Source organism: Misgurnus anguillicaudatus, chromosome 24, assembly GCF_027580225.2.
Source record: "Misgurnus anguillicaudatus chromosome 24, ASM2758022v2, whole genome shotgun sequence".
NCBI lineage: Eukaryota > Metazoa > Chordata > Actinopteri > Cypriniformes > Cobitidae > Misgurnus > Misgurnus anguillicaudatus.
In genome coordinates this window covers 6,021,605-6,030,000 of record NC_073360.2, presented here as the reverse complement: position 1 = coordinate 6,030,000, position 8,396 = coordinate 6,021,605, and the positions used below count along the sequence as shown (strand labels likewise).

Below are 8,396 nucleotides of genomic sequence, written 5' to 3'. Positions count from 1 at the left end.
TCTTTCTATGATTCCCCCACATTTTTGTTGTTTCCCCTGTGTTATTTTTCACATCATTTTAGGGTGGCCATTCGTGCCAATTCTGCCGGTAACGTCCTGAACAGGATTTCGGACTTCCGGAGAACGTACCCGAAATCCTGTTCAGGACGTGTCCGGCAGAACTGGGAGAACCTGGGTTCAAATCACTGCGGTACCTAATGTCTAAGGTGTTTTTAGAACAGAAAACCTAATTTTCCCCGGATGTGCCTTTGCTACCTTTGTACCTAGTAGTGCCTAATATCAAGGGCACAGATCTTCATGTTTTCTGGAGGTCAGCAGTACTGCATTTGGTCCATATGCCTGCCTAGCAAACAGGAAATCTTGGGTTACAATCCAAGCGGTGCCTCAAATGTAGGATGTCCTTATACTCTCTTGTTGACAACAAATTTTATGCAGCAACATGTCTCAACCTTTTTTCGAGAGTTTTTGCTTCTTTGCTCTTTTAATAAATATATCCCTATGCAGGGTGAGAGGTGGCACTGTGGCTTAGCTGGCCAAAGAGCCTGTCTCGTAAACAGGAGATCCTGGGTTCAAATCCCAGCGGTGCCTAATGCCTTAACTTTTTGTGTACTCAGCTTTTTTATTTCATGAAGAATGTGTGTTTTACTTGTTCTAGAACAGTAGCATGCATAGACCTCCTCAGAGACAGGCGCGGACAGACTAAAAAAGGCATGTAAAGATATATCAAATAACACTTCAGAATTTAAGTGCAATTAAAAGAAAACACTTCCCTGCCAATGATGAGTTTTTATGGAAATCCATATTTCTGCTATTATCTACTAGGTGGGGCTCTCATTCCACTTATAAAACAGTATAAACTCTGTGTATGTTTTGATCAATGCTCTGAATCTGATCTCTATCAAAAGCTTTTTTGGTAATTTTCAGGAAACCTACCCATATTTGAGAGTTGATAAAAAGAGAACAAATGAAGATAGTGTCTTGCGTATATTCACGCGGAGGCATTAACCAGTTCTGTGTATTTATTGAGGCTTGTATAACACAGAAATAACACAATACTGTACATGTGCTCAGTCTGAAAACACACTCTTGCTCGGCTGGATTTACTCTGCCCTCCATGACTCTCTGAGGCTGGATGTTGTAACACAAAACAAAAACATGTAATACCCTGACAGATAGGATGAAACATTTTTGTGTGTTTCAAAGCAGAGGGTTTGTTTTTTTCATTTGAAATATTGAGTGCTTATATATTTTTAAAGAATAAAAAAATCTAAGGCTTTAAACTTTTGTGAAAACCATAAAAAATGCTTTTGCTGGCAACTTAAAAAAATAAGATAAAGAGTTAAAACAGTACTTGTCTGTCTGTTGTGTTTTTAAAAAAATGTAATGACTTCCTCACGACAATTACAATATATCTTGCTCGATGGAGAGCAGCAGTAGGTCAGTGAGCTTCTCTTCATTACAAAGACTTTGAAGACTGGATTTTACAAGCTTTAACTTTGAAAATGACCGTTCAGCTGTAGATGTGAAGAAAGGTAAGTTATCGGTGCATATCGTCGCTGTCCGATGAAAACCACGTATGTCCATTTTGCTGATTTTGAGATTTTTTGACGGATTGAATTTCGAGGTTCATTTCCGTATACAGTATGCTTCACATACCTAAATGGTCAATAAAAAGTTGTGAAATCATGTCATCTGATTTTCACGTATATCCATTTGGTGTCAAAGCTGTCTATCACGCCGCGTATCTTGTTACAAAGGTATGGCTTTGGCGCCCTCTAGCTGTCTTTGACGGACCTGCCAGCATTGATTGTGCACGTGAGAAATCCGCATCTCATTAATTGAGGAAATCTGACAGGAAAGATCGTCGGAAAGTTGCTGTGCAGAGTTTGTGGTGTTTGTTACGAATTGTGTGCGTCCATTTGAGAAAAGTGAGTTTATTATTGTTCCCTTTATGTTTAATGTTGATGACATATGTGTATATTTAGGAACAAATAAGTATTTCATTAGGAAATTCATTTATAGGAAATGTGTATACTGTCATGCATAATCCTGTGGCATTAGTACATGATTAACGCCATTGTTGACTTCTTATGCCTGCTATTTAGACATTGTTTTATTATTTAAACGGTTATTGGTTATTTGTTTTGTACACTTTATACTTAAGAGCATTGTATTTACGAGTTATACTTTGTTTATTTGTATTGAAATATGTTATGTTTTTACTATCATAACATATATATATAAAACACTCTGAAATGACCTGTGATAAATATAGGGTGACCAGATGAGATTGGCTGAAATTCGGGACGGGGGTCTGACGTTATGGGGCGAGCGATGGACTTCATTCTGACAATTTCTGGGTGGCCGGTGTGCAGTTCCTCCAGCACCCTTTTCCGCAGCTTGTGAGGAACGACGACTCTCAACCCCCGCATTAAGCACCCTTGTTGGACAGACAGTTCATTGCACTTGGAGATGAAAGGCGAAAGTGCATTGTTATCTGTCAGGCTGACAGCTTGAGTCCCTTTTAGAACCATCTCGACTACTGTAGACAAGATAGTGTCACTCATAGTTTCATGTTGGATATCAGTGGCACTGACAGGTAGCTTCTCTACCTGTCTGAGGTAGAACAGCTCAACAGCATCCTTTTTCTCTTTGTGTTCCACTTGTAATGGCAGATGGGAAATACCATCAGCATTTGCATGATGTTCACCTCTTTTGTACTCAATGGTGTAGTTGTGTGCAGATAAAAGCAATGGCCACCTTTGCATACGTGCCACCGCCATAGATGGGATTCCATTCTGTGGTCCAAAGATCGTAGTAAGGGGGCGGTGATCTGTGAAAAGCGTGAATTTCCATCCATAGAGATACTGATGGAATTTTCTGACTCCGAACACGATTGCCAGAGCCTCACGCTCGATCTGCGCATAATTCTGTTCTGCCTTGCTAAGTGTGCGTGATGCGAAAGCTATTGGCTTTTCTTCACCGCTGGGTAACATATGGGAGATAACGGCACCAATGCCGTAAGGTGATGCATCACACGCGAGCCGAATTGCGTTCTGTGGGTCATAATGTGTCAAGACGTTTTGTGACACTAATTGTTCTTTTGCCTTTTTAAATGCACCCTCACACTCTGTAGACCACTGCCAATGTTTCCCCTTACACAGCAGGGTGTTCAATGGACTCGCAATAGTTGCCAAATTAGCTATGAAGCTCCCATAATAGTTCAACAGGCCAAGGAATGATCTCAGCTGTGTGATGTTTGATGGGGTTGGAGCATTAACAATTGCACTTACTTTTTCAGGTGACTTGTGCAAACCTTCAGCATCAATTATGTGACCCAAGTATTCCAATGAGTCCTTGATGAAGTCACATTTCCCTTTTTCAACATGCAAACCAAACTCCTCCAAGTGTCCAAGGACTGCATCCAGGTTTTCCAGGTGTTCAGCTTCAGTCCTCCGGGTAACAAGAATGTCATCGAGATAGCAATGGACATTGGAAAGACCTAGTAATACTTGGTCCATAGCTCTCTGGAATATGGCTGGAGCCGAAGCAATTCCGAACGGAAGGCGTTTATACTGGAATAGCCCTTTCTGTGTGGAAATTGTAAGGAACTTCATTGACTCCTCCTCCACCCTCATCTGGAGGTAAGCATGTGACAAATCCAGTTTGCTAAAACATTGTCCTCCCGCCAATGAAGCGAACAGGTCTTCGATACATGGTAACGGATAGTGTTCAATGAGAAGGACGGGGTTTATCGTCACTTTAAAATCACCACAGATGCGCACTGCTCCATTATTCTTCACCACAGGGACTATTGGGGTAGCCCATTCGCTGTACTGTACAGGTGACAATACACCTATTTCAGTGAGACGGTTTAGCCCCTTTTCAACTTTTGGACGCAGAGCATACGGAACAACTCTGGGCTGACAAAACTTGGGTTTGTGCTCAGGCTTCAATGTTATTTTAGCTTTAATGCTCTTCATTTCTCCCAGTTGTTTAGAGAAAACAGCTGCATGTTCCTGCAGAACAGCTCCTAGCATCTTCAATTTAACTGTATTTATTTCTTTCCAGTTCAGTTTAATCTGACACAGCCATTCTCAGCCATAGAGTGGTGGATAATCGGCATGCACGGCATAATAATCAGTTAATCAGCATTTCCACTAGCCAATTTTTTTCCGGTGAAAAATAGAAATTATGAGTGCCACTGAATGCATTTGATAATTTTATTAACATTGTTGGTATGAAAAACACACATAAAGTGAGGCTTCTTCCAGTAAGGCTCTCTTCCATACGACCTGTCTTGGCAGTTTTAATTAACGTTAGGCTCTTTGATGACTTCGGGCACTCTAATGGTCCTTTACTGCCTCAACTTTAAAATGATATTTACAAGAATATGTACAATATTACATAAAATAATAAATAATAATAAATTACAATATTTTAAGAAACCAGTCATTTTATGACTGCTATATTAAAATAATCTCAGTCATAGTTACTGCTAACTGTTTATGTTGTGTCAGTTAAAGATTAGTAAACTAAATATTAAATTCATTTGAAAATAAAGAACAGTATAACACATAGATTTTCTCAGCAACAATGCAATCCTATATACTTGACAAGAGGTTTTCCTGAGATTTTTCCTCTAATGTTTGAGACCTGACTGAGTAAGGATGTAATTTGTCTTACCTCCCTGAAACTCATCATCTCTCCTTTCTGCTTCCCTTTCGTCAGTGCGCCTGTTGCGCCGCTTTAAATTGGGTAACTACATTGCATATAGTAACTACAGTTTTGCCGCTATTATCTTTGTAAAGGAATACACTAGTTAACTGCTATAATTTTAACTTGAGATTTACACCGGGGCACAAATGATTTAGACTGGGGCACGTGCCGCCCTACTTGTGTTTTGGTGGACGTGCTCCATTCGTTTCCATGGTTTCTCGCGCTGGTTTCACTGCAAACTGCGCGCAACCAATGGGTGTATGAAATATCATCACGTAGCATTACGGCACAGTGTTCATGGGTAATGTAAGAAGTACTGCCGGAGGGATAAATGTCCGAGAACAGAGCATATGTATCATGCATGCAATGCCACATGCATCACCGGCCAAACTGGCTAGTAAGTTTTTATTAACACTCGCCAAAATGAATTTTAACCCGCATTTGGTGGGTTGGCGGGTGTTAATTTAGAACCCTGTTTATAAGGAACAGTGCTTTAGTTAACCTGTAATCTTGTTTGTTGTTTTATAGTACAAGTAAACTGTTGTTTTGTTTATTGCAGCCACACATTCACGCCTCCAAACTACTGTATGAACACCTACATTATACTAAGCTGAGCTGCTATCACACTGTACAATTGGAAGTCTAATGTATGTCTGTGCTGTTGAAGAATTTTAGTAAATAAGTCAAATTGATAACTGCCTCGTGTCATGCGTTCTGACTGACGCTCCAGGGCGAGAACTATAGCCTCCTAAGCGCCTGCGGTTCTTTCTCCTAAACATTTGGTCCTTCAAGCCGGATCTCAGTGCTTACCTTGGTTAAGGATGGCTACTTACAATGACAAAGGTTCAGCTTTTCCCGAATCTGTGCGGCCAAAACGGCAAATTCGACTACCAGCCTATTTATCGGATTATCAAGTGAACGTAACTGGGCAAAGAGAACATTCTTCATCTCATACAGAAAATATGACAGCACAGACTACATTTAGACAAGAAGATGAGTACAGTACAGAGAGTGATAGAAATGGTAAGACGACGTTCTCTGCAAGTCAAGCATCTACCAGACCTGTTAGTCAGCGCTCAGAAAGAGATGAGTGGGGAGTCTTTTATGCTGAATTAGAAGACATTCAGGAACAGCTCGGCTCAGACACTCAGCTCATAAGAAGTTAAAGTTTACCGAGTGCGCCAACATGTATTATCCAGATGCTGTGGGAGTGTGGAGAAACCTTCCTATGCAGATATACCCTCACTACTAAAGGATTTGCCTTCATTAAGGCAGCCCCTCCTAAAGTCTTCTTACTTTGCATCCCAAGCATCATCTGTGTCCTCAGTCGAGTCCCAGTTAGCTACCCACTTAATGCCATCACGACTCAAAACTACAATGGAAGTAAATCCACCACCTCCAAAGGACCAGTCTGAACCACCACCTCCTGTATGTGGTGATATACCTTACACAGGTGAAGTAGAACGTGGATGGTGGCGGAGAGAGCATTAGCACAGCCTTATTATGGATCATATGCTCCAGACTGTGTCAACTCAGAGCAGAAGCCTTCATTCATTCCATTTAGAGGAGATTTTTGGCCACACTCTGGGGCACAGGATGCTCATGATCAGGTCAGGGCACCAAATCATTCTTTCATTGGCTCTCAAACCCAATTCATCTTAATACCTTATTTGGCACCCTGTCCAGCCATTACTCCACCTCAGCAACAATCCAGTTACGGTATGCTTCTCGATTACCACCACAGACTGAACCATTGTTTCCACACTCCGGAATTCCATACGGTCATCCACCACCATTATATTATGAGAAGTCCCCCCAACCATTGCCAGCACAGGAGAAAGTCTACGTAGGCCCTAAGCCACGTATACCGATGCTGATTCACAGCGACCCTTCAGAATTTGCCAGGCTGAAGATGTCCTTGGAAAATCTACTGCCAGCTGATGCCACAGAGCTCTTTAAATTCCAAATATTGGTAGACCATCTTAAGTTAGATGAACCTTCCCTCATAGCTGACTCATACTTGAACTCTGCCACTCCGTACACTGACACAATGACTGCCTTAAACGAAAGGTTCGGTCAGCCGCATCAGTTAGCTCTGAACCGAATTGCACAAGTTATGGATTCTCCTGACATCAGACGAGGGGACCATGATGCATTTCAAAGGTTTGCACTGCAGATTAGGGCTTTGGTTGGGATGTTGGAAACACTGGGCTGAGAGGGTGAAGTGGAGTTAAATGTGGATCCCATGTTGCTAGGCTACTTAGCAAATTACCTCCAGAGTTGCCGACTTTCGCCGACACCTGTATCATCAACCTCACTCAGTGTATACATTACCTGAGTTTTCAAAAGTGGCTCCAGTATGAATCACGTTGTCAGGGTCACAGCGAACTCCCCACCAAGACAAATCCTGAGAGCCGAACCCGACCAGCCACCATACTCCACGGTGCCAAAGCTGTTCCAGTAATAAAAGATCCAGAACCAGGACATCCTGCACACACCTCTGGCAAAAAGAAAGGTAAAGTGCAACCGTATTGTCCGTATTGTGAGACCCGGGAACATTTCTTAAGTCAGTGTGTAACTTTCCAGACCTTTACTACTGAGCAGATTTATAACCAGTGTTGGGCAAGTTACTGAAAATTAGTAATTAATTACAGTTACTAGTTACTTCTTTTAAAAGTAACTGAATTACTCTACCAGTTACTGTATATCAAAAGTAATTAGTTACTAAGAAAAGTAACTTTTAAGTTACTTTTATGTCTGCTTTTTAAATGTAAATATGAACAGTACTGAACAGTCAAACAATAAAAGGATATGGATGGGTTATTTTACATGTAAGACTCTAATATATCACACAGGAGACTATTTTGCACTAGATTCAACCTTTGAATATTTTTGTTAGAAATTATCTTAATATGTAAGTTTAGTTTATTTATGTATATCATTTAGACCATTTGGACAAATATTCTGCATGTTTACAAAAATATATATTGTGTTAAAATTGTGTAGTGTCTCTTTATTTTTGGAGACAATTGTGTCAACATGTCATATTTTCTAAAATAAATTATATTTTTTTCTGATTCCATATTTATTTTAATAAGTTGGAAACGTCTCCGCTGTGTCCTGCTGACAGGCGCGGTGTGCGTGCAGCAGGTGACGCAAATTATGGGTCCTCCAAAGGTTAGACCATCTCATTTCAGTTCTCTTCGCAAACTTCTATGCGCCTTGAAAGACCGAGTGCTCACCTTTTATCGCATGCTTAGTAGGGCACAGCCCTTGAATTGGAACACAGCTTGTGAAGCTTGCGGCAGGGACGGCACTCTTTGGTTGTATATTGTTTCTATATTTTTTATGTTTTATTAAAATGATAAACAAGATTAAAGGAAGATATTTAATCAGAAACAGGAGTAGGCTACGTGGATTGTTTTGTCGGACGGACACAGAGCGAGTGGATTGTTTTTTCGGATACGGAGAGACTGAAACTAAAACTAAAAGCGAGCTCACACATACTATGGAGTTTTAACACGGGTGTACAGCGCAGTGTGAATATTTTAGTGGAAACAACAATCGCGGATCGTTCGCTTCCATGAAGCCGATGTAAACATCTAAGAATGAACATTTCTCAGATTTATTACTTTTGTGGACTACAAATGAAAGGTAATGTCATACTGGGATTGCTT

General features: G+C 40.8%; 1 non-coding gene across 1 annotated transcript; it reads left to right on the top strand.

The window, feature by feature from the left end:
• Nucleotides 1-514: 514 nt before the first annotated feature.
• On the top strand, nt 515-588 carry trnat-cgu (transfer RNA threonine (anticodon CGU)). The gene has a single exon. It is a non-coding gene; the product is annotated as a tRNA-Thr (tRNA).
• The last annotated feature ends 7,808 nt before the right edge of the window (nt 589-8,396 follow it).